The 27,485-nt window shown below is 45.5% G+C and overlaps 1 protein-coding gene across 1 annotated transcript in view; it reads right to left on the bottom strand.

Annotated features, from left to right (window-relative positions):
- Positions 1 to 27,485, bottom strand: part of TJP2 (tight junction protein 2) — a 68,652-nt gene that overhangs the window by 31,128 nt on the left and 10,039 nt on the right. The gene's annotated exons all lie outside the window — the stretch shown is intronic.

Genomic DNA, 27,485 nt, shown 5'->3' with positions numbered 1-27,485 from the left:
AGAATGCAAATACATTAAGAGATGAATTAAATCAAGTACTAGCTGCTTATTAGTAGTTATTAATAGGTCACTGGAGATAATGCAAAAAGATAACCACAATATGTTAGCTATTACGTTATTTATACAATTACACAGTTGAAAAAGTAACTGCTTTTTCAGAAAATTCAAACCAATATCTTAATGAAGTACCATTCTTTAATTCAACAATCTTTCTCAGAAGAATTATGCACAGACTTCATCCTGCCCAATTCTAATTAAATAGTGTTTTTATAGGATCAACTACTAGTGATTCAGTGAACCGCCCCATAAACATTTTTCAAGCATAAAGATCGCGAAATATCCTCCAGTACATGCTAGTTTATTCATATTTTAAATTTTAAAAGCTTTCTGCATACTAGAGAAAGGGAAAAGGTAATCAATTTGAATCCCCTGTTAAAATCCTCTATTTTTCATAGCACGTAATCACATTCATTATGTTTTTACCTGTCTTTGCTGTGACAGGATGCAATCTGTTCAGAGTGTGAACTTCCCAGGCTTTTTTAATCAATTTGTATCATTCAAAAATGGCTATGAAATTCTACTATAATAGCAGCCTACATATTCAGCTATTCAATCATCCTGCCATTCTTTCCTAAGGTAATACACAGAAGTCCAAACACACCTACACAAGTACACTCAAACTTCCAAAATGAACGTTGCTTACCTGAACGTTCCTTCTCGACGCGCTGATGGAGAATCCAAAGTGAGGGTTATTCAACAGTCTAGCAGTCAGCACTGAGTGTATGTGTCTTTAAATTTTCTTCAGACACGCCCCCTTGCACGTCATAGGCTTAGTTTTTGTTCACGAAGAGGCAGTAGAAGAATACGCATAGGTCCAAGTCCAGGCAGCCTGACCGGGCGGGTTGGATTCTCCATCAGCGCGTCGAGAAGGAACGTTCAGGTAAGCAACGTTCATTCTCCAACGCGCTGATTGGAGAATCCAAAGTGAGGGATATGCCCAAGCAAGTTCTAGTCCGGGGGGGTGGCAGGCTGCGTCTGCGTGTCTGAAGCGGTGTATACTGATTGTAGAACTCGCCGTCCGAAGGCAGCATCTGCCGAAGCGTACGAGTCAACCTTGTAATGGCGTATGAAGGTGTTCAACGACGACCATGTAGCTGCTTTGCAGACCTCCTCAACAGAGGCCTGGGTCGCCCAGGCCGCCGAGGTGGCCGCACTCCGTGTAGAGTGAGGAAGAATCTTGCCTGGAACTGGTTTCTTCTGAATCATGTAAGCCATGGAGATACAGGCCTTCAGCCATCTCCCGATGGTGGACGAGGAGACCTTCCGTCCCATTGTAGCTGGCAAAAAAGAGACGAACAGCGCCTCCGACTTACGGAAGTGCTTGGTTCTACGGATGTACCGGCGTAAGGATCTGCGGACATCTAGAGTGTGCCACTGGGTCTCCTGTGGCCGCCTCGGGTTCGGACAGAAGTCCGGAAGAACCAACTCTTGTCCACGGTGGTAAGGAGAGTTAACTTTTGTCAAGAACGACGGATCCAGTCGAAGCACCACCCTGTTGGGGAAGAACACACAGAGATCTTCCCGAACCGAGAGGGCAGCCAGCTCTGAAATGCGACGCGCCGAGGTGATCGCAACCAAGAACACCGTCTTCAAGGTGAGGAGCCGCAGACTGACGGAACCCAACGGCTCGAATGGATGTTGTGTAAGAGTCTGTAGGACTAGAGACAGGTCCCAGGTAGGATAGCGGTGGACCGCCGGAGGTCTCAAGTTCGCTGCGCCTCGTAGGAATCCCTTAATCTTGGCATCATGGGAAAGTGGAGTGCCGTCCTTGACCAACAGAACTGTAGTCAACGCCGCCACCTGTCGGCGAAGTGTGTTTGGGGCCAAACCTTTGTCCAGGCCGTCCTGAAGAAAGTCCACAACCTCGGAGACAGACGCTGAAGTAGGATCCACGTGGTTCCTGGAGCACCAGACACAGAAGGAGGACCACGTGGCGTTGTATATGCGGCACGTGGACGGCCGTCTGGAAGCCTGAATGGTAGGTATGGCTCTCTCAGAGATGTTGTCTCGCCTCAGAAGGATCCGCTCAAGCGCCAGGCGGTCAACTGCAGCCATTGAGGCTCTGGGTGCAGGATGACCCCTTGGCTGAGCGATATCCTGTCGTCTGGGATGCGCCATGGAGGAGCGACCGAGAGGTTCAGGAGGTCCGCGTACCAAGCCCTCCTTGGCCAGTGAGGGGCGGCGAGTACTATCTCCGCTTTCTCGCGCAGGATCTTGCGGACAAGTCGCGGTATGAGCGGCGTTGGTGGAAAGGCGTATAGCAGTCCCGGAGGCCAGGGAATGGCGAGAGCGTCGATCCCTTCTGCCTGTGGACACGGGTAGCGAGCGAAGAATCGAGGAAGCTGAGTGTTGTCCCGTCGGGCGAACAGGTCGAGTACGGGAGTTCCGAAGCGACGAGACAGGTCGTGGAAGATGTTCGGGTGAAGGCGCCACTCCGACTCGTCTATCAGCGTCCTGCTCAGCCAATCCGCGGTCACATTCGTCGTCCCGGAGATGTGCTGGGCTCGAAGAGAGAGAAGGTGGGACTCCGCCCAAGTCATCAACAGGGACGCCTCGTTCATCAGTGGTCTCGAGCGCGTGCCCCCTTCGCGGTTTACATGTGCCATTGTGGTGACATTGTCCGTCCGGACAAGCACATGTTGACCCTCCACGGTTGTCTGGAAGTGAAGGAGAGCAAGGCGAACCGCGCGTAGTTCCAGCCAGTTGATCTCGTTCTGACTTTCCGTCTGTGACCAGCTGCCCTGGGCAACCCCGGAATCCATGTGGGCACCCCAGCCCGACAGGCTGGCATCTGTTGTCACTGTAAGGCGAGGTGGTTCCAGGAAGGCACAGCCTTTCGACAGGGCTGGCGAAGTCCACCAGCGGAGTGACTTGCGGACCTCTGCAGGAAGCTGCACGCGAGCCTTTGAATTGCTGCGGCGGGAGCGTTGGTACGGGAGCATGAACCACTGGAGTTTGCGACTGTGAAAGCGAGCCCACGGAACGATCGAGATGCAGGATATCATCTTTCCGAGCAGTGAGGACAATAGAAGTAGAGGAATGGCCGGGAGTGAGAGTATTTGAAGAGCCAGCGACCGGATGCTGATGCAACGGTCCGGAGACAGGAAAACCTGTCCTTGAACGGAATCTATGATCGCCCCCAGATGGAGAATGTTGGTAGTGGGCCTCAAATGGCTTTTCTTTAGATTCAGAGAAAACCCATGTTGTTGGAGGTAATGACATGCAGTAGCCAAATCCCGTCTGGCCACAGTCTCTGAAGCTGAAAGGATGAGTACATCGTCCAGATAACACAGTACCCTGATAGGTATCTGTCTGAGGCGAGCTGCTACCACTGATAAGAGTTTTGTGAATGTCCTGGGGGCGGACGAAAGGCCAAAGGGCATAGCCCTGTATTGGAAATGACGGTTGTTGTATGCAAAACGGAGGAAGCGACGTTGTGACTGTCGAATTGGGACATGCAAGTAGGCCTCTGTAAGATCTATCGATGTCATCCAATCCCCTTCCCGAATGCACCCCAGGATGGATTTCAGGGACTGCATTTTGAATTGATGGTAGAGAATGTACTTGTTCAATTCCTTGAGATCTAGGATACCCCGGCAGCCGCCGGAGTGTTTTGGAACAAGGAAAAAGATGGAATAGAAACCGGTCCCACGGTGTTCTGCGGGAACCGGTTCTATGGCGCGGATGTCTATGAGGTGTTGTATCTCTCTCTCCATCAGTCGCCGTTTGGACGGGCTGGATGACACGGGGCATTGGATGAATCTGTTGTGTGGGCACGAGCGAAGCTCCAACGTTAAGCCCAATTGAATGGTCTGGATGACCCAGGCATCCGACGTCGTTGATTCCCATTGAGTCGCGAAGTGTTGGAGGCGGCCCCCAATGGGAATGTGAATTAGGTAGTCACTTCCCTCTCCGAAAGGCACGGGTCCCCGTGCCTCTGAAGGGGCGCTTGGTTGGTGCCGATCGTCTGCCACGGTCCCGGAACGAGGATCTGTCGTAGGAGCGATCGAAACCGTGAGAGTAATGTCCTGAGAAGGATCCACTGGTCCCTTGATCGGCCCGAAAGGACTGCCTCTGGCCATATGGGACAGCTCTGCGTTTAGTCCGCCTGTATGATGAGGGCATGACCTTACGTTTGTCCTTGTCTTCAACAAGAATCGGTTCCAACGCCTCCCCGAACAGATGGGTCCCTTTATACGGAACTGATGCAAGTCGCCATTTCGACTTCATGTCCGCCCTCCAGTGTCTCAGCCAAAGCAAGCGCCGGGATGTCACTGACGAGACCAAGGCACGGGACGCGAACTTGGCAGCATTAAGAGAGGCGTCAGCGGAATATTCCGTGGCCGCCACAATTTTGTTGATATCCTGGTGGACCCTCGAGTCCTCCGGGGCCAAGCGTTCCTGGAGTTGGCGCAACCAAATGAGGGTTGCCCTATTGAAGAATGACGCTGAAGTGGCAGCTTTGACTGCCCAGGCCGCAGCATTATGCGTCTTGCGGGCGGTTAGTTCCGCTTTCCGGTCCTCCGTCCGGAGGCCATCGGCAATGTCACGAGACAGGATCGAAGAAGATGAAGTCAAGCCCGCCACTGGGGCATCGACAGCAGGTAACGCCAAAACGTCTTGGAGAGACGGGGCTGAACAATATAGCTTGCGATCAAGACCGGTGGGTGCAGGTAACGAGGATGGCAAGGACCAAGACCGTTGCACTACTTCCGTGAATAGTTGAGGACACGGAATATAGTTAGGCTCAGCTTTAGGCACATTAAACAAGGATTCATGAGGCTGAGGAGTCGTCGAGGAATCCGAGAGACCTTCCGATGTAGCCAGATGGGTGGCTGCCTTCGCCTTGTGCAACAAGGACCGAAACAGAGATGGTCGAAAGAGTCCAGTAAATGTCGGTCTGTCCGGAAGGAGGCCTTCATCATCGGAAAATTCCATTTCCCTTGGGGCCTCCTCGTCCTCCAGAGATGAGGTGTCTGCTTGCGCCGAGTCCAGCTGGGAGGACAGTTGTTCTGCCTGGTCATCGTAATGAAAGACCTGGGAAGACGGAGGAGGGGGTGGAGGCGGAAGTGGCGGGGGATTAGCCTTCAGTTGCGCAGCGCTGTACACCCTAGATTGGTTAGCACTCGCTGCCAATGTCTTAGAAACAGTCTGAGAAATGAGACTCTCAATGTCGCAAGGGAACACGACATGTGAAGGCCCCCCAGGGCGGAGCCCCGCAGCCGTGGGGGTGAAGGTAGCCTCCGGAGGCGTACGTGCAGGAAGCCGTCTACACGATAGATCCACCGGAATTGCCATGCTGTGTGAAAAGGCAGCGGAATGAATTGCCACTTCAGGTGGCGTAGGGTAACTGGTGGTAGGGACGATACCCTGGCCACCAGGAACCATGCTTCCTGACTGTGAAGCAGGCAGTTCCTCCGGGCTGGCGTCTGAATCAGCCGCCTGCGAAGCAGATAACAGTGCTTGTCGTTGCGCTAATTCGAATTGACGTTCCAGCGCTTTGTGTCTTCTTTCGGCGTCTTTGGAGGCAGCTGAGGAGGATTTATGACCCCCCGTTGAGGTAGCCGCAGCGGTCGCTACTGCGTGCTTAGATCGTTTTTTGGATTTTTTCTTCGCAGGCCCCGGGGAGGCTGGAGCCACAGGAGGCTCAGAGCTGTGTTCCGAATCAGATGAGAGTCCGCAGTCTGCCATCTCAATGCTGAGGATACGAGGGGATAAGGTAAGTAAACATCACCAATTTCAATTAATTTCTGATTTCTTTCTTATTTGTTTATTTATTTAATTTTAACTTCTGTTGTTGTAGTTGTTGTTGTTGTATGAAAATACATCTACGCTGCAGAATTCATTGGTCCATTTATTTATTTACATTTTATTTTATTTTATTTTATTTCATTTCATTTCATTTATTGTTTCCCTCAAAAGGTTGGTTTACAGGGGTTTTTTGCTAAATAGCTTACCCCCCCCCTTTTTTTTTTTTTTTTTTTTTACATTGTAGTAATTCCTATGGACACCTGAGGGCGCTAGAGCGACTCTTTTTACTATAGACGCTGCTTCAGACCCTCAGTCTTTAACAATGCCGGTCTTGCACAGGCAGTCCCTGTGCCGGCAAGCTGTAACTTTAAATTTGCCTCAGCACGCTCACGCAGCGCTGTAGCTGGCAAGGGGTAATTAATTAATTAAGTAAATAAAGCCACAGTCTTGTTACTGGGCAGAAATATGCAATGGAGGGAACTGAGCACGCGCAAGTTCCCCAGTTAGTCAGAAAACGCTGCTGACCACTGCGCATGTGCAGGGCTGCTGCCGGGTGAAAGAAGCATGGTCACGAAAGTGAAACTAACCATGCGGTAATGGCGGCCCCTCTAGCCTTAAAACAACGGCGCAAAACACACAAACAGCCTAGCGCCGATCCAGCCACCCACAGAAATATAGAGAAAACGCGTGGCTACTCAGAAGTAGCCCAAACGTGCTTTTAGTACCTGCATAGGGGGAGTATACCACTGAGAGCAGGGCAGGGACTCCATAGCGGCATGACTAATAGCTTTATAAATATGAGTGTACCTCTGAGAGCAGGGCAGGGACTCAGTAGCCGCCCCTGAGCTTGTCAATTAAATCCCCAGCTAGAAATTGCTCACTAGCAGGTATATCTTTGTAAATTACCCCAGACTTAACTGGTCAGCCAGACTGGCAAACCAGAAGGACTTACTTTGATCAGGAAAAATGCTTAAAGTTTCACCGTTTGTACCAAGTCTAATCCAAATCCAAAAGCGTAATCAAAATCCAGTCCAATAGTCAAAATACCAAAAGAATCCAAAGTGAAGGTTTATAATCAATAGTTTAACACCAGAGACGGATGAAAACAAGTCTGAATAGCTGACTGAGTGAATAAAAACTAAGCCTATGACGTGCAAGGGGGCGTGTCTGAAGAAAATTTAAAGACACATACACTCAGTGCTGACTGCTAGACTGTTGAATAACCCTCACTTTGGATTCTCCAATCAGCGCGTTGGAGAAGCAATGTTGAATTTTATAATGTTAAAAGAGTCCAGTCCAGCCTGTTTCAAAAATTCTCCTTAAATAACCTTTGAAGCTGAGGTTAAGCAAGCATCAACATTAAGAGTTGCTTTTCCTCTGCCAAGAAAAACAAACAATGTAGGAAATGTGATTTTTTTTGAGATATGGGCACATGTCTTGCATCTGGAACGCATGCAGGATACAAATATTGGATATTGGGATGCAGATTATAGAACTCATTGCAATTTGATTAGCTTCCCCAAGCATAGCTTTTAAGCAACCAATTCGAATACGATGTCCTTGTAAGGTGTTGGGTATATTGCAACTAAAAGGAATGACATCTGGATGGCAAAGATTGGGGAAACTGATATAAAGCTATGAAAGGTGAGAAGATAAAGATTAATAGATCACTGCTTCTCCCCAACTTCACAAACCCAAGATCAGTGAGGGCAACCTACCGTACTTCAATTAATTTTCTTTAATGAGCAGTGATCATCATCATTTTAGCCCCTGCAGGATGAATGCCTCTTACACATGTTTTCAACCTATATCAGTGATGGCGAACCTTTTCGGCACTGAGTGCCCAAACCAGAACAAGCGTGCATGTGTGTGCATGTGTGCGCATGTGTGCGTGCCAAAGCACTGGAAACCCGAAGACCAGCTGGCTGGCGTGTGCCAGCTGGTCCTCAGGTTTCCGGCACGTGCATGCACGCTGGCCAGCTGGTCTTCGTGCACACCTTAGCACCAGAAACCCAAGGACCAGCTGGCCGGGGCACATATGCCTGTTTTTTGGCCATTTGGGGGGCTGTTTTCAGGCCTTTTTTTGGGCTGTTTTCAGGCCATTTTGGGGGCCATTTTCAGACTACTTTGGACCAAAAAAATGGCCTGAAAACAGCCCAGAAAATGGCCTGATTTTTGGCCGTTTTCAACAGTTTTATGGAGCTCCGGTGCCGCGAAGAGCAGCTGGCCGGTGCGCATGTGCACACCAGATACCAGAAGAGCAACTAGCAACGGCGCGGGTGCCCACAGAGAGGGCTGTATGTGCCACCTCTGGCATCTGTGCCATAGGTTTGCCATCATGAACCTATATGGTCCTGACTTTCTTTTGCCAATTGGGTCCACAATATGTCATCAATGCATCTTGCTTTAGGTCTCTTTCGTGGACACTTTTTATGAAATGGATCCTTCTATGGCTGCCTGCCTTAGTCCACCTGCCGTCAGTTCTTCTTGTTGTGTGACCAGCCTACTTCCATTTCAATTCTTTTATTTTCTTGATGATACTGTATACTTTCATTATTTTGTTCTCTAACCCATGTGCAATTCTTGCAATGCCAAACATGCATCTTTCCAATGAGCAGTGATATTTAACTCAAATCCTTTGTTTTTTCCCCCTCTTTTGGCATCTTAATCAACCAGTCCAATTTTGCACGAAAGACAGGTATAAATCAGGTATTTAATCACCCCGACTTTTAAAGTTCAAAAGAGTTAGTAAAAACTCTGCTTTTTTTACAGCGTTTTCAGGGGTTATATGGAAAAAAAACATCCTACATGTATGTCTCACAAAGTACTATGGAAAGATCACAGGACTAAGGTTCTAATCACATCCTACGTTCCCTCCCTAGGTGCATTATCAGATCAGGTAACTACAATAACTGACTCATTTCAGTGGTGCAGAAGATTGCAAATCGGTTTCTGCCAACACATTTTGCACATAAAAAGTGCCTTCACCATTACATTACTCATAAAAACAGTTACACGCTCAAGAGACGACGTTCATCATACTATTACTAAATCTCAATTTTTCAAAAGCTTCACCTCAGCCTACATTTTTCATTTAAGACAGGATGGAGGACAATGAGGATGGCTTACTCACATTTTCAAACAAATAGCTGTTCTCTTCTACAATAAAGCAAATTGTTTTGCCATGTATAGACCTTTCTGATGTCAAAATTGGAACCAGACTGCAGCATAAAACAGCTGAGTTGTTCTGTAAGATTTCATGCATTAGTTCCTAATGCAAAAAAGTATTTGTTTGTGCAATGGTTATGTTGTCCAAAGCCCTCCTACCTCGGAGCCTGGATTAGAAACTGCTGATATAAAAACAGAATGCAGACTGTACTCAAAATGCTTTCAACTGTGTCTTAAGAATCTAATAAACCTAAACTGCATTGTAAACAGGCTTGTTGAAAAAAAAATTAAGAACAGAATGGTGGTAGGGATAAAAGCTCAACCCTATGCATATTTAGTCAAAAATAAATTCCAAGATTAACCGACTCTCTCAGGAGCAGTCCTTTATAGCTTTTATGTTTATTTGTATCCTGTCTTTATTGTTTTTACAAATAACTCAAGGCAAGGAACATATACAACATATCTTTTTCCTTTTATTTACCCACAATAACACTGTAAGATGAATTGGGCGGAGAATGGACGTTGTCTTACCTGAACGTCCCTTTTCTGGGCGCTGCGTACACTATCCATGAATGGGTTAATGCTTCAGCCTTTGGCAAACAACTGAGTGTTAACATAAAGACAAAAGACAAAAGGACTTCCCCCTTTCCCCCTGCTCAGCCACACCCCCTAGTCCCATGATACCCCAGTCTGAGCGAAGGTGTGGCGCAAAATCATTGACAGAGCCAGGCTGTAGAACAACCAAGACTTTATTAACAAACCAGCTCCAACATGGCTAGAACTAGAAAACCGAAAAAAAAGGAAGGAATCACCGCCGGGCAGGAAGCCCAAAGAACGGGCGGGAATGGATAGTGTACGCAGCGCCCAGAAAAGGGACGTTCAGGTAAGACAACGTCCATTTTCCTGTGCGCTGCTCCCACTATCCATGAATGGGATATACCCAAGCTTACGTCCCCTGGGTGGGGGGCTGACTGCCCGCAGAATCCTCTCCAGTCGCGACCCGCTGGAGTACCCGGCGGCCAAACGCCGCCTCGGCTGAGTCATAAACATCTATCTTGTAGTGCCGGATAAAGGGTGATACGGAGGACCAGGTTGCTGCTCGGCAAATATCAGCTACAGAGGCCTGTGTAGCCCAGGCTGCAGACGTGGCCGCGCTCCTGGTTGAGTGGGGGAGGATGTTGCCTGGAGGTTGACTGGTATTCAAATTGTAGGCTAATGCGATGCAGTCCCTGATCCATCTGCTGACCGTGGGGGCCGAGATCTTCCGCCCCATGGATGCAGAGTTGAACGAGACCAGGAGAGCTTCTGTGTGACGGAAAGTGGCAGTTCTGTGTATGTATATCTGAATTGCGCGACGGACATCTAGGGTGTGCCAACGTTTCTCCCTGTGATCCTTTGGGGACGGGCAGAAGTCCGGCAGAATGAGTTCCTGGGCCCGGTGGAACCAAGAGTTCACTTTCGGGATGAAGGTTGGATCCAGCCGGAGGACCACGGAGGAAACCTTAAATATGCAGAGGTCTTTCCGGATGGACAGGGCCGCTAACTCTGAGACTCGTCTCGCTGAGGTGATTGCTATGAGGAAGGTCACTTTGAGAGTCAAGTGTTTGAGGGAAGTGGAGTCCAGTGGTTCGAATGGAGGGCCTGTCAGGGCCCGTAACACTAGTGATAAGTCCCAGGATGGGTAACGGTGCACTGCAGGCGGGTGAAGGTTAGTTGCCCCATGGAGGAACCCCCTGATCCGTGGGTGATGCGATAGGGACTGGTATGGTGCACAGGAGATGACGGTTGATAGGGCTGCGGTCTGGCGTCTTAGGGTTGCTGGGGCCAGCCCCTTGTCTAACCCTGACTGAAGGAACAGTAAGATGTCCTGGATCCTTGCTGTGGTGGGGTCCACGTGGTGCTCGGAACTCCAGTTGCAGAAGGCCCTCCAGGATGCCTCGTAAATCCGAGTTGTCGATGGGCGTCTGGCTGCCTGAATAGTATTGACAACGCAATCTGGCAAGTTGTCCTTTTTCAGGATGACCCGCTCAAATGCCAGACGGCTAATTGGAGCCACCCTGGTTCTGGGTGGTTGACCTCGCCCTGGCACAGCACCACCTGGTGTGGCGGAATTACCCACGGTTGTTCTACTGACAGGGCCACCAGGTCGGCGAACCACGGTCTTCGTGGCCAGTTGGGGGCCACCAGGAGTAGCTCGGCCCTTTCTGCCAGTAGCTTCCGCACCAGCCGAGGGATCAGTGGAACTGGCGGGAACGCATATAGAAGACCTGCTGGCCACCTGCAGTGAAGGGCGTCGTGGTCTTCTGCTTGTGGTGTCGGGTAGCGTGACACGAATCGGGGGAGCTGGGCGTTGGCTGGTGACGCGAATAGGTCCACCACTGGTGTCCCGAACTTGGAGGCGATCTCCCTGAAGAGGCGGGGGTGGAGTTGCCATTCCGCCTGATCTATCGTTGTCCGACTGAGCCAGTCTGCTCTTGCATTGGCTGACCCTGAGATGTGGTCCGCCCTGATCGAGAGCAGGTGTTTCTCCGCCCACTCGAACAGGCTCTCGGATTCTAGCATCAGGGTGCGAGATCTCGTGCCTCCTTCCCTGTTCACGTGGGCCTTGGCTGAAATGTTGTCTGTCAGGACCAGGACATGCCGGCCCTGAACCAAGGACCGGAAGTGGCGCAGGGCTAATCTGATCGCCCGGAGTTCCAGCAGATTGATGCTGTTGCGCTGCTCGGCCTTGGTCCACTGGCCCTGAGCTACCCCGTTGTGCAGGTGCGCTCCCCAACCCCGAAGACTTGCATCCGTTGTGAGGATCAGTCTGTCTGGGTCTAAGAACTCTGACCCTTTGAGGAGTGTCGTGGACGTCCACCATTTGAGCGAGAGGCGCACCTTGGGGGTGAGGTGAATCTTGCGTTTCGAGTTTGCCCTCCCCGTGCGTTGGTAAGGGAGTAACAGCCATTGGAGAGCCCTCGAATGTTTGCGTGCCCACGGAACGATGCCGAAGCAGGAGACCATCTTCCCCAGGAGGCACGATAGTTGGAGGAGGGTGGCCCTCCTCCCTGACAGGATTTGAAGGGCCAGTTGTTGGAGACTCTGGACCCTGTCTGGTGATAGGAAGACCTGTCCTCTGGAGGAATCTATCACTGCCCCTAGGTGGAGGAGCCGAGTGGAGGGTTGAAGGTGGCTCTTCTCGAGGTTGATTGTGAATCCGTGGTTCCGGAACGTTTCGAGGACTATGTGCAAGTCTCTGACAGCCTGATCGTGAGTTGTTGACAGTATCAGGATGTCGTCTAGGTAGCAGAGGACCCTGATTGGGGTGGCTCGCAGTCTGGCCGCTACCACCGCCACCAGTTTGGTGAAGGTGCGGGGTGCCAATGATAGGCCGAAGGGCATGGCCCGGTATTGGAAGTGTTGGCCTGCGTATTCGAACCTCAGGAATTGCCTGTGGTCCGGGTGAATGGGGACATGGAGGTAGGCTTCCCGAAGGTCTACTGATTGGAGAAGGTCTCCCCGCCTCACCCCCGTTAGAATCGATTGAAGGGAGTGCATTTTGAACCTGTGGTATCGTACAGACAGGTTCAATTTCTTTAGATTTAGGATGGCTCTCCATCCTCCTGAGTTCTTGGGGACGAGGAATAGACTTGAATAGAACCCCGAGCGCTGGTGGGCTGGGGGTACCATCTCTATGGCTCTGACCTCTAGCAGGTGGTCCAGTTCTTGGGCCATCAGGGTCTGAAGTTCGGAGGACTGGGGGACCGGGCACCGCACAAAGCGCTGAGGCGGTGGCCCTGCAAATTCTATTGATAGTCCATATGAGATGGTGCGCCTTACCCACGAGTCCGAGGTCGACTGGGCCCATTGGTGGTGGAAAAGGAGCAGTCTCCCCCCTATGGGGCCCTCGGCTTGGGAGTCACTTTCCCCTTCTGGCGGGTTTGAAGCCTGCCCCGCGGAAGGGCTTTCTGGATTGCTGGTTCCTGCCCCGGTCTCGTGCCTGCTGCCTGTCATGTGGTCTGTCGCCTCCCATGTAATTGGAGCGGTGTGAGAAGGACCCCCTGGGTCCTGAGCCAGGCCGAAAGGGCTGTTGAACCGGATAAGGGGAGTACCTCCGGTCCTGGCGGCGGTAGGACGATGGCAGGATCTTCCTCTTATCCTTGTCCTCTACTAGGACGGGGTCCAGAGCTGCACCAAAGAGGTTCGGTGACTTGTAGGGAGCTGCAGCCAGCTTCCATTTGGCCTTAAGGTCCGCTTTCCAGGGACGCAGCCAGAATAGCCTCCTAGCCGTAACAGTGGAGGCTAGTGCTCTCGATGCGAATTTTGCTGAGTTTAATGAAGCATCAGAGGCGTACTCGGTGGCCGCGATAATCTTGTTGATGTCTTGTAGTAGCCTGGTGTCCTCTGGAGGGAGTCTTTCTTGCATCTGGCGTAGCCAAATGAGGGCTGCTCTGTTGAAGAAGGACGTGGCTGTGGAAGTCCTGATCGCCCAGGCTACTGCTTGGTGTGTTTTGCGGAAGGCCCACTCTGTTCTCTTTTCCTCCGCTTTGAGTCCATCCAGCGCCTCTGTGGAGACCAGTGATGGCGATGATAGGGCTGCGACCGGCTGGTCCACAGTAGGGAGGAGAAGAAGATCCTCCAGCTCTGGGGCCGAACAGTAGAGCTTCTTGTCTAGGCTGCTTGGTGTGGTTTGAGAAGCTGGTTGCCCCCAGGCGTTTTGGATGACATCAGAGAATAGCTGAGGGCAGGGGATGCAGTCTTTTTCCTGTTTGGAGGACTTGAATAGGGCATCGTGGGGCCCTGCTGTGGAAGTTGGTGTAGATTTCACCTCCCCTGGCACTCCCAGGTTAGTCGTGAGCCGTGCCTTGTGGAGGAGCGACCTAAATAGTGCCGGTCGAAAGAGGCCAGTGAAGGCAGGCGTGTCTGGGTTCAGGCCCTCATCTTCTGAGAACTCGACGTCCTCGGGGGCCTCGTCTGGTTGGTCTGACTCCTCGGATGAGGACTCTGGTGCCAAGGGGGCGAAGGTCTTGTTACGGGCCTGCTGATGCGCCCCCTGGACCTGAGCAGGTTGGGAAGGCGGGGCCCCCTGCTGCCAGCTGGCGGCTAAGAACGAAGAAAGCGCTGTGGAGAACATGGCCTGGAAGTCCAGGTGAGATGGCGCTGGTGGCCCCCCCTGCGCTCCTGCACACGGGGCAGGGCTGTGCGAAGGCCCTGCTGGCGAGAGGGGCGCTGGCTCGCTCCGGCCTGGGGCGGGGGAAGCCTGTTGGAGCCCCTCCTCTGTCGTGACCGGGGTCGCCGGGGTCCGTACAAACTCCGTCCAAGCGGTCATCGTGGAGGATGACTCCCTAGGTGAGGAGAGCGTAGCATTTTCTGGTCTTGGCCCCCTGGTGGGGGACATAGCCAGAGCCTTTTGGGCCTTGGCGCACTGTCTCTCGAGCGCCTGATGGCGTCTCTGCGCGTCCTTGTCCTGGAAAGTTAGCCCCGTCCCAGATTTTGATCTGTGGTTAGAGTTTTCAGACCGCTTTTTGGAGCTCTTTTTGGAAGATCTGGCCCCCTTGTGAGGTGGGCTCAGCTCTAGATCCGGGTCTGAAGAGAACGGGGCGTCAGACATGGCAATGGGGCTGTGCTCTGTTCTTCGAGCCAGGACCCCCCCCCTTTCTCGCTGTGTGAACGGCGAGGCTTGAGCACTCTGCCCCGCCCGATTGGAAGCAGCAGCTGAGAGCCCGGAGGTCTCACCAGCTAACTCAGTTTTATCCCAGGCACCCTTCTTGGAGGCTTGGTGTGCCTGTCGGAGCCGCTGGGGGGGGGCTTGCTCAAGATGGCGGCCCACGTGGTCTTCCAAGATGGCGGGCGCCACGTGGATGCGGCTTGGGCGGCTTCCGTCTGCTCCGGACTTATGCTGGAGGCCCGAGGGTCCAGCCAGCTGCCGTGCTTCCTCTCCGCTCGCGGGGGCTCTCTCTGCGGCACTGCGGTGGCTGGCAGGGCTAGCCGGGCGAACCGCGGCTGCACGCTGCAGGCTTCTGTGCGATCGGCGTGGAAGCAAGCCGATCGCACTCCTCCTCTCCCCGCGCGGCTTCCCACAGCTTTTAAAGTTTGGCGCCGAAAGCGCCGGGTGGAAGCGCTGCGTGGGCGGCTCGGCTCCCCGAACCCGACGCCCAGCTGATCAGCGCTGCCTCTGAGATCGGCGATTAGCGAGAGAGGCAAAAACCTTAAATAAAGTAGCTAAAAGAAGAAAAACACCGGGGGAAGTAAATAATCAAAAATAAAATAAGAACCTAGGCGTCCCTGAGAAGGGAGAAAGAGAAAAAGAGGATGGAAGCAATACCTTAAAGCAGGAGCTCCCGGGAAACACTTCAGAGTTTGCCAAACAACTGAGCGAAGACTGGGGTATCATGGGACTAGGGGGTGTGGCTGAGCAGGGGGAAAGGGGGAAGTCCTTTTGTCTTTTGTCTTTATGTTAACACTCAGTTGTTTGCCAAAGGCTGAAGCATTAACCCATTCATGGATAGTGGGAGCAGCGCACAGGAAAATGAATGACTAACCCAAAGTCAGCTGGTTTTCATGTTGTATTATTGTTTAATTTTATATAACTTATTTATGTATATATATATTATTAATAGGGTTTATAGACTCTGGTTTGTTGGCGTATTTTTAATTATGTATAACTATTTCGTATTCTACTATTCTTTCAACATTAAAATTGCCTAGGCAATTTGTATTTTCATGTATTTACATTCAATTGAGATTGTATATTTCTGTTCTATTTAGCTTTTAAGTGTAATATTCATTATTATTAAAATATAGTGGGATAGCAGCTTTAATTATCGCACGTCCCTATCCCAAATGTGATTGTTACTTTTATGAAAGACATGTATTTTTTAGGGACATAAATTTGGTGTTTCAGGAAGGCAGATAATAATGCTTTGGGAAAGATAAGAAAAATAGAAGTCTTAGTCCTTATAGAAATAAAGATTATACATTTGCTTGCAGCATTATAATCAATACAATTTTACTCTATTTGCCATTTGATTTGCCAATCAAGGTAAAGATTTTAATTGGGTTTTTAAAAATGGGATTTTAAATTTGGGGTTTTAAATTGAGCCTATCATTTAATAATTTTAATTATTTTTAAATTTTGTCTGTCTTTGTGTTTTTAATCAGGCTGTACACCGCCCTGAGTCCTTCGGGAGAAGGGCGGTATAGAAATAAATAAATAAATAAATAAATAAATTTGTGTTACATTCTTTAGATATATATCAGCATAACCAAATGAACATTGGAAATGATATATTTTGAATTCATTTACCTTTTGTTCCTATTTGTTTCTAATTTTCTACAAAAAATGCAGGCTATTTGACACTCAATTACTTCTCTCTTAATTATTTTCCCATCTATTTATTTCTATTTTCTCTGAATTAAGAAATTCCTTTTTTTCCAAAGCTTCATTTTAAAGAATGGTGGGAAGCATATGCCTTTTGCCTCCAGTTTTTGAGTTTTTCAGTCATGTGTTTTTATCAGTGCTGTGGAGTCGGAGTCGGAGTCGGAGTCGAGGAGTCGGAGTCGGAGGAAATTTTGGGTACCTGGAGTCGGAGTCGGAGTCGGCAAACAATGCACCGACTCCGATTCCGACTCTTTTGCTTGCTTGGAAAGACTGCAGATTTTTCCCCCCCTAGCTATACTGAAAAACGAAAGAGAAAGTAAAGCAGGCTGTTGGTTTTGCATGTTAGAAAATTAGGCAGGCAGATTTCTTTTCTTTTTCCTCACCAAAAAAGGTAGGTGCAAACAACGGGAAATTTAGGGGAAAAAGGAGATTTTAAAACACAAAAGAAAAAAAGCTCTATTTAACTAGGGAATTGTAATAATTGAGATACTATTAATTGTATATTGTGTTGAAAGCAGAAATGGTTAAGTTGTGGTTTGGAGGAATATATGGGGGAAATTATTTGGTTTATTATTATTGGTAAATATAATTAATTGATTTGTAAGAAATTGGATTGCATGGAAATAATTGGAATATTCATGTTCATATTGATTAATATACAAAAAAGGTAGTTATATAACTAATTGATTTATATTAAAATGTTGAATTCATATTAAACAACTGTAATATTACATAATTAACCAATGTGAGGATGGATATAAAAATAGATGACAATGGGAAGGGGTATAATATAGAATAGAAGGGAAAAATTGAATTTGATTAAGATTAGAGATGAGGATGAAGGGTAATATTGGTTTTTTACAAAAATAGATGAGGAATAAATATGGCAAAAAGGAAATATAGAAATTGTAAATTTAATTGAAATGACTAAACACTGTTTAAATTTATGAACCGGCCAAATACTCTGTTCAAAGAAAATACATTGTATGTTTGTATGTGTGTTTCTAATTATTGTTATTTATTCATATTTGTTCTCTTTTATTCTTTAAAGTTTAACAATTCATTCTTTATCTTAATATCTTTATATTTGTTTGGGGTTGGCTTTCTTCCCTTTCATCTTTTTTATTGTACAGCAATCTTTCTCCTCAAACCTACCACCTCTCTCTTTTCTTTCCTTCTTACTTTCTCTTCCTCACCCTCTTCTTCTCCTCCCTACTTCCTCTTCCTTTCTCCTTCTCCTCCTCTCTTCCTCCCTCTCTTACCCTCACTCCTACTCTAATTTCCCTTCCCTTCCTTCATCCCTCTCTATTGCTGTATCCTTTTATGTATATGGACTACTCAGAGGGCTGAAAAAGTTATTTCTGACTGGTCCTCTCCCTTTTGACCAGTCCTCGAACTTACGACTGTCCTCACATTTTACGTTTTTGCCCTATCTTGTCACCATGGTGAAGAGAAGCAGTTGTGAAATGAGTGACATGGTTGTTAAAAATGCTGCACGGGCATAAATGTGAGGATGGTCATAAGTGTGAGGACCAGTCAAAAGTGCGAGGACCTGTCAGAAATGACTTTTTTCAGCCCTCTATACACATAGCCATGGCCATCCGGTCACATGACCAGCTAGCCACACCCACCCAGTCACATAACCTCCAAGCCATGCCCACAAAATAAGCCACGCCCACAGAACCGGTAGTAAAAAAATTTAGAACCCACCCCTGGTTGGGGGTCACCACAACATGAGGAACTGTATTAAAGGGTCGCGGCATTAGGAAGGTTGAGAACCACTGGCTTAGAAGAACTTGGTGGAACAGCTTCTTGGATTCAACTGTAAGTGTTTATATTGTATAGGACAAATCATGTCTAGGTTTAGTGCTGGGATATATAGCTTATTTGTTTGTATGTACGTACAACTTACAAGACTGTGTATGTTGATATTAAAAATCTAATTATATGCCAGTTAGTATAACATATTTTATATTTTAGGGAAAGAGGCATCCTAAACAATGGCAAAAAGACTGCTAACAACAAACACAACAAAGTCTACTGTTTATGAGCACTTTGCATTATCAAGTGATGGAAAACATTACGTGTGCCAATGTATTAGAAAAGATGATGATGGTGAAAAACAATGTGATGCAAAAATTAGCAGTTTCAGTGGGCCTGATAAAAATGCACCTACAAGAGCATCAAATTTGAAAAGACACTTACAGCGTTTTCATCCCAAAGTGTTAGAAGCCGTGAATGAGAAAGATAGCAATGAAAACATTGCATCTACTTCTGTGACAAAAAACGTTCAGAAATCTACTGGAGAACAATCACAAATAAGAAAATTCTTTATATCTGACAAAGTTACCATAAGGATGACACCAGAAAAATTCAAACACCACATTATTGAAATGGTAGTAAAGAATAGTGTACCACTATCCTTCTTTTCACAGACAGCCTTTTTAGGCCTAAATGGAGAAATGGCAAAAAAACTTGGTGTTTCTCTGGAAAGAGAAAGTATAAGGAAACTTATAATTGAGGAGGCCAAATGTAAAAAGGAAGAACTACAGAAAGTTATGAAAGGACGTTTTGTCTTCCTTAAAATGGATGCATGCACACATCACAGAGTCAATTATTTCGCTATTAATGTTAGATTTGTGGATGAAAATAACAAAACAATAACACGGACCCTCGGAGTAAAGGACACTCAGGCACATCACACCAGTGATTACCTTCAGAAGTTAGTGGAGGGTGTTCTAGAAGATTTTGAAATTAAAAAGGAACAGATTTTATGTGTTGTGACAGATAACGCTTCTAACATGTTGAGCACAATTGAGAAGATGAAGGCAGATGAAGAAGGTATCAAACAGATATTAGACTTAGAGGAAGACAGCTCTGCAAGTATTAGAGAAAGTTTAGAAACTGAAGAGAATGCTGACATTTTTTTAGACAACTTTGTTGAAGAAGCATTGAAGCTTGCTACTATTCATCATATGCGATGTGCTGTTCATACACTGCAACTTGCCATAAGAGATGGATTAAAAGATCGCCATGCAGCTACATTAATTGGCAAATTACGGCAAGTAACTGTTGCAGCCAGGGCCCCAAAAACAGATGCAATTTTGAAAAGACGTGCAGGAAAAGGAGCCATTTTGGATCAAACAACTCGCTGGGGAAGCACTTATTTAATGGTGAAGCGTTTGCTTGAACTTAAAGACTTCATAGAAGAAATGGACAATGAAAATCTTGCATTAACTGCAAGCCAGTGGACACAAACAAAAGAGCTGGAGAACCTTCTTTCTCACCCCTTCACTGTCACCAAGAGGTTGCAATGTGATGATCTAACCCCGGGTAAATTCCTCTTGGAATGGAAGAGCCTGTTATATCGCCTGAACAAAAATGGAGGGTTAATAGCTGAGGGCATTGCATCTTCAATGATGAAAAGAGAGAGTCTTTTGCTGGAAAATGAAATCTTGTTAGCGGCTATTTATGTCGACCCAATGAGCCGACTTTTATTGAACAGTAAACAGATTGCTACTGGGAAAAAGGCCCTCTATGATGTAGCAGTTCGCATGAAGGGATTACGACCTGAAATACCTCCACAGGAGGATGGAGTTCTTTTAAGCAATAGTGGTAACTCAGAATCATCTTCTTCAAACGAAGAATTAGACTTTGATTCCTTCTTAGACAAAATGGAAGTTGCTAAAGGAAAGCGACGTCGCATAAGCGTTACAGAACCAGTAAATGTCCAAATAAAAAAATTCCAACAGGAGTTTTATAAAGCACTAAAAGAAGTTGAAAAGTATGATCGCTCATCAAAACTTACTGTTGAAGAAGCCATCCTTGTTTATCCAGAGATCGTTAGTGATGTGGCCAGAATAGTTACTGCAATGCCACCCACCCAAGTCAGTGTCGAAAGATTATTTTCAGCCCTAAAAATAATAAAGTCTGACTTAAGAGCCTCTATGAAAGAGGATCTGGCAGAGGCAATTCTCTTCCTTAGAACTCTACATTGAATTGATTTGCATTTGCTAAGCCTATAACTACATTTCAAGATTAATATAAACCATTTCTAGGTTTTACAGATTTTGTTTTTGGTTCATATAGATAAGCTTTGTTTTTGTTCTAAAACAACCAAATAATGTGGTTTGTATTTTTGAACTGGTAAAGTTCCTGTTCCTGATGTTTATGCCTGCTGCTACTATCCAGCAACTTGATTAATTAAATTAATAAAAAAAAATTAATAAAACTTTGTTGTTTTCATTGTGTTTGTCTTTTGCTTAAACTGTTCAATACAGTAGACTGTTGGCTTCCCAGCCAGTAGTCCTGTGGTAATGACATGTATGTTGCCTTTCTTTCCTTCAAGGAATGTATAAAATACATTCGCATATTAATACAGAGGAGTCGGAGTCGGGGAGTCGGAGTCGGAGTCGGAGTCGGAAGTACAAAAAACTGAGGAGTCGGAGTCAGAGTCGGAGTCGGAACATTTATCTCCCGACTCCACAGCTCTGGTTTTTATACATATTTGCCAATGAGATTTGAGTGGCTCAATTTAAATAGCTTGCGCATAGGTACAAATGTATCTAAACCAGAACTGATAATATATGACATAGATGAAACCTTTAATCTACTGTTGTATCATATACAAGTGATCATATTGCCACCAATTGTGAATTTGGAATAATATCAATGAACAGTTTAAACTAAATTGTCACAGGTACAGCCAACCTGTTTGGTATTAAACACCTCAGATCTATAAATTAGTTTCCACTAGAGGGTGGCATTAAACAACTATTTGGCAATCTTCTGTACATAATGCAGAAAGTAAAGGAAATCAGGTGACTGCAATTGTGATGATAAGTCATTCTTTTTATAAAGTCACATATAGTGCTGTAAATTACATATAATCTAGTAAAGCATTTGAAGCTGTACTTTCCACAAACTTTGCAAATGCCAAATGCTACTGATCATGGAGCATTTGAATTTTAAGAGCTATCTTATCAATTTTTGGAGCCTCTTGTAAAACTATATAGAAAAGATACACCAATTGCAAATTCTCTCAAAGAGCTTTTGAAGTTATGTCATATTCAATTAAATATCTACACCAAAAATAGGTAAATTTGTCTAGGAAGCAAGAAACAAGTTCACAGTATTGAGACAACTAATGTACCTTCAACTCACCAGCAAATGTAGTGTATGCACCCTAGTATATGCAGTGCAAAGAAAAAGAATTCCTAACACTGATCTTTCCATGTGGGCAGGAATGAAGCTAACTCCTCTAAAGACCTGCAGCCAAGTCAATAGTGCAATAAAATAAGCAACCAGATGTGGTGCTGGCTACCAGCTTGGTTGACTTTAAAAAAAAATGGACCAATTAATGAAAGTCATGAGGATAAATAGCTATTAGATTTGATGGCAGTACAACTGCCTCTGGAACCCATCTACTGGGAAACTACTATGACCGTCATAGCATCCCCACAGCCATGTGATCATAATTCAAGCACTCGGCAGTATTTATTATGGTTGAACATCCTGGGGGCATATGATTGCCATTTGTAACCTTCCCAGCTGGTTTCTGATAAGCAAAGTCAATGGGAGAAGTCAGATTTGTTTAACAACTGCATAATTCATTTAACAACAGCAGTGATTTGCATGAAACGTGGTGGCAAAGTGGTTAGAATGCAGTATTGCAGGCTAACTCACAGGCTAGTTCGATTCTGACCGGCTCAAGGTTGACTCAGCCTTACATCCTTCCGAGGTCGGTAAAATGAGGACCCAGATCATTGGGAGCAATATGCTGATTCTGTACACCACTTAGAAAGGGCTGTGAAGCACTATGAAGTGGCATATAAATATAAGTGCTATTGCTATTGATTTGCTTAACAATTGTGGCAAAAAAGGCCAGAAAATCAGGACAATTCATTTAACAATAGCACCTTGCTTAGCAATGGAAATTCTGTCCCAATTTTGCTCATGAGAGGAGAACTTTGTAGTAAGCTACCTCAGTGCTAAAATCTAAACCGGTTTGCTACTGGTTCACTGGCAGCACATGCGCGCTATGTGCCAAGCACACACGCATGCTCAGTTTGTACCAAATGTGCACTGCACGCACATGTGCAATATGCACCAAAAGGAGGCTTGGGAAGGTAAGTAGAACAGTCAGGGGAGGGGATCAGCTGTGCCACAGGATCGTCGGAAACTTTTTTTTTTACTTTTTAAAAGCATTTTTAACTACCTAAGCACCCGAACTGGTAGTAAAAAAAATGCTTTAAAATTTTTTTTAAAAAAAGGTTCCTATGATCGCCCAGCACAACTGTGATCTTTGGAACCGTTTTTTTACCTTTTTAAAGCATTTTTTTACTACCGGTTTGGGCAAATAGGTAGTAAAAAAATGCTAAAAAAGTAAAAAAAAAAAAAAAGTTCTGACGATGGCACGTCACTCACCTGATTGTCGGATTTTTTTTTTTACATTTTTCTACTACCAGTTCGGCAAACCGGCCCGAACCGGTAGCATTTCACCCCTGGGCTACCTTGAGTAGTTGGTTGGCCACTTGAGAACAGAGCACTGAATTAGATGAGCCAGATCTTCAATCCAGCCAATCACTGCTTATAATTAACCAATATTTACTTACAGTAAATGTTTTTCAAAGATGTGGACTGGATCGCTTTATTTTTCCAAAGAAAATATTCTAACATCACATCACCAATTTTCTAACCTCACATCATCCTTTTATGTGCACACTGGACTAATCTGCATAGGCTAATTTTTATATGGCAACTTCATGTTTCCTTGGTGAGTTACACAGAGCAAATTGAAAATTGTTCTATGTAGATTAACACATCAACATCTGCTTAATCTGGACAGATTTTTTTTTCTGGAAAACACATCACTGGCAGCTTTGTGATTAAGGCTGCAATTTTGTTTAGAGTAGGTCTTAGTGAGCTCAGTAGAACATAATTTTGAGTAGTCATACACAGGAATGTATTTTTAATATTCTCAGATAAATATAAAATAATCTACAAGGCTGCTTAAATTCTCCACTCCTTGAATTTATTGTCTAAATTAATTCTTCTCGACTCAAAATAAATAATATCTTTCATGTTCAGGGTAATAGATTATTCATAACCCATGACAATTTCACCATTCTCCAATAACAATTCATCTAAACTATTAATGTATCTCATTCTCAGACAAGAAGAACTGTTTTAAAAAAAAAACTTTCAGGAAGGAACCGCTGTAATTTAAGAAACTACAGGCCTATATATTTAACCAAATAGAAACTGAGTGTCGAAACAATCTCATAAGTAATAACTACCAAATCTCTCTGCTTTTATCTGGTCCCTCCTCTGCAGCCTCTTATTCGCATTCTTAGAAAGATAAGCTTTATCAGAATAGAGTTCTATATAATTGACCTATATCTTAGACAACTGCCAGAGTCCCATTATTACTAGTAAATTTAATTACTAGCAAAACTAAATTACAGAATAATCTGCATTAACTGCATTTTATGGACAATATTCTTGGATTTAGTAAAACAAAAGCAAAACAAAATTCCAACACCTCCACCCCCCACCACGCCCCATATCATGACATCTAAAGCCCAGCAGACTAAGGTTGTAGTCCTAAACATACAAAACAAAAAGGACATAGATAAAAAGGAAGCTGTTTTATAACATAAATTATTTCCATGATGCCTGGAATACCTACATACACATTTTAAAAAATCTAACTATAAATGGACATTATAAAGGACACCAAGTCTAGCAATAAACTAATTGGTTGAAGGATAGATGTTCTAGACCATGTCCCTTAGTCCTTTAAGATGTAGAAGCTGTTCCTTTATTTTGTAACAAACCAGCTATTTTTCATATACATGTAGTCCTCGACTTACAACCACAACTGAGCCCAAAATTTCTGTTGTTAAGTGAGACATTTGTTAAGTGGGTTTTTACCCTTTTACGACATTTCTTGTCACAGTTGTTAAGTGAATCACTGCAGTTGTTAAGTTAGTAAGCTGGTTGTTACGTGACTCTGGCTTCCCCATTGATTTTGCTTGTCAAACGTTCTGCAAAAAATGATTACATGACTCTGGAAAACTGTAGCCATCATAAATATAAGCCAGTTGCCGAACATCTGAATTTTGATCACATGATCTTGGGGATGTTGCAACAGTCCTAAGTGTAAAAAACAATCATATGTCACTTTTTTCAGTGCCACTGTAACTTCAAATAGTTACTAAATGAACTATTGGTAAGTCAAGAACTACCTGTATAATCAAAAGGAGAAAAAAACCCTAAAGTCAATTAGAAAGGGGGCCTTGCCAGGCCCCTAAGGAGATGATACCCATCAGGGTTTAGGTAGGCATAGTTATAAATCTCAGTTCTCCAGTCACTAACCCCTAATTCAGAAACAAGTTACTTAGCAGTAGTCTCACAGCTATGACTCAGCTAGATCAATTCCTTTTTTTTTTGCAGACCACATTTTTCCATACCTTCTGTATCAATTGAATACATAAGAAGGTATGCCCACTGCAGGCATGGAAGTCAATGACCATAGAAAGACTTAAGGTCCAGAGTTCAAATTCTAGTCTTATCTTCCCATTTTTTTTTTGAGTCAATGGATTTTAAGCAAACCTAGCTTTGAGATTACGAGGCACCTGAACAATGTTAACACAATCGTTCTCTCTGCCCTGGGAATAACTAGCTTCATTCCTTATAGGCATTCTACTCCCAAACTTTGATTTACGATCACAATTGAGCCCAAAATTTCTGTTGTTAAGTAAATTCGAACCCATTTTACGACTGCTTCTTCCCACGGTTGTTAAGTGAATCACTGCCATTGTTAATTTAGTAACATGGCTGTTAAGTGAATCTGGCTTCCCCATTGACTTTTTTTGTCAGAAGCTTGCAAAAGATACAGGAACAGTAGCCCTCAGATTATGACCATTCGTTCCACAACCATTCAAAACCATTACAACAGTGCTAAATGGGGGGCGGGGGGAAGGTTTACAAGTCCTCGGAGTTCCAATTGTTGCAGTGTCTCCACAGTCAGCAGGAATTTTGAAGTCACAATCACATGAGGTCGTCATTTAACCACCCATAAGGTCATTTAGCAATGGCAACTGTGACTGCTGGAATTGCTGTCATTGCTTAGTGATGAAATTTCCCAATTAGTCCCAATTGCTATTGTAATCCGAGGACTACCTGCAATTGCTAGACTTGTGGTTTCTTATGACTATGTTAAATAAAACTGAACTCAAAAAAGCAGGGAATACCCAAGATGTGTTTCAAATCGTATCTCTATGGAGGTCTAGATTTTGAGAGTTCATGGCATTTATTTTATTGCATTTAGTTCTATTTCTATATAACAGTTAAGTCTCAAGGCAATGTTCAACTAAATGATATAAAAATTGGAGGGAAAAAAATTCAGAAAACATACAAATTAGAATTGGACAAAGAAGTTCTTAAAATTAAAAGCAGCTTTGCAATTTCATTACGGCACAGCTTCAGGTATTAGTAAAGGCTCTGGGGAAGATTCTTCTGCTTATTGTAATTAGTAAGCAACAGGATGGGAATCCAGGATTTCACAAGTATAGAACCCTAGTAGAAGCCATTGATGTACCAGACAATATTATATTAAACCATTATACATTTTTAATGAGGTATTTCCAGATACTTTTACAATGTCCAATCACAGCTCTGCATGGGAGCTGGAAAAAGAACATTTACTATAAATATTATATGAGAGAAGTAAAAGGACTGTTGTAGCTTTTGTTTCTGGCAAAGTTGTACATTCTTAAGGTTTTAAAGTTGTCAACAGAGGACAACTGCAAAAAGTGACCATAATAGTTATATTTGTCCATTTATTTGATCCAAATAGTGGATCAAAAGATCTAAGATCATTCTAACTAGGGCAGACATTCCCAGGAACGCCTGAAGGCAGCTAAATAAACTTTCAAGTTTACCTGAACTGGGAAGGTTTATGCAGAAATGACACCAAGAATAAGAATCGAGACAGGTGGTCAACTCTCAGGAACAATGCCAATAAATACTGATTGAGCAAAAAGGATTGTTGCTTGGTGCTTTTCTTTAATGGAAAATGTAAACATTTTAATTGCATGGTAGTAATGATACAGCACACATGAAAGAAATTATTCTTGGTTGTTGTACTTTTAATTAGACAACGTTGGATTAAGAGAGGTATTCTAGGACAGTGATGGCTAACCCTTTTCTCTTTGTGAGCCAAAAGCGAGCGCATGCCGGCAACCATAATGCAATGTGCCCCCCCCACACACAACCCCCCCTACAGCCCCCACATGCGCCTGAGGGGTGGGATTTAAAAATTTTAGCAACCTGCACCATGGCGGGGGGCGGGGGGACATTTTCGCCCTCCCCAGGCTCCAGAGGCTTTCTTCAAGCCTCCGGGAGAGCGAAAACTGCTTCCCCTGGGTTCCATGTCTAAACTGCTGGCAACAAAAGTGAGTACACCCCTAAGTGATAATGTCCAAATGGAGCCCAAGTAGCCATTTTCCCTGCCTGGTGTCATGTGACGTGTTAATGTTTCAAGGTCTCAGATGTGAAGGGGGAGCAGGTATGTTAAATTTGGTGTTATCGCTCTCACTCTCTCATACTGGTCACTGGAAGTTCAACATGGCACCTCGTGGCAATTAACTGAGGATCTGAAAAAACAAATTGTTGCTCTACATAAAGATGGCCTAGGCCCGTGATGGCGAACAAGTGGCACGCAGGGCCCTCTCGGTGGGCACGCGAGTCATCATCCCAGTTCAGGTCTGCCCCGCATGTGTGCGTGCCTGCCAGCCATCTGGTCATCGGATCTCTGCTGTGCATGTATGGGGGGCCCACATGCATGCACGGGGCGGGGCACACGCATGTGGGGGACATTGCATTTTGGTGGTTCAGGGGCACATGTGTGCTTTGGCCACTCAGTCCAGAAAAGGTTAGCCATCACTGGCCAAGGCTATAAGAAGATTGCCAAGACCCTGAAACTGAGTTGCAGCACGGTGGCCAAGACCATACAGTGATTTAACAGGACAGGTTCCACTCAGAACAGGCCTCGCCATGGTCGACCAAAGAAGTTGAGTGCCCGTGCACAGCGTCATATCCAGAGGTTGGCTTTGGGAAATAGACATATGAGTGCTGC

This window comes from Pituophis catenifer, unplaced genomic scaffold (assembly GCF_029215685.1).
Source record: "Pituophis catenifer annectens isolate HBS135680 unplaced genomic scaffold, rPitCat1.0.hap2 SCAF_2, whole genome shotgun sequence".
Lineage (NCBI taxonomy): Eukaryota > Metazoa > Chordata > Lepidosauria > Squamata > Colubridae > Pituophis > Pituophis catenifer.
This window is presented reverse-complemented; position numbering and strand designations above follow the sequence as displayed.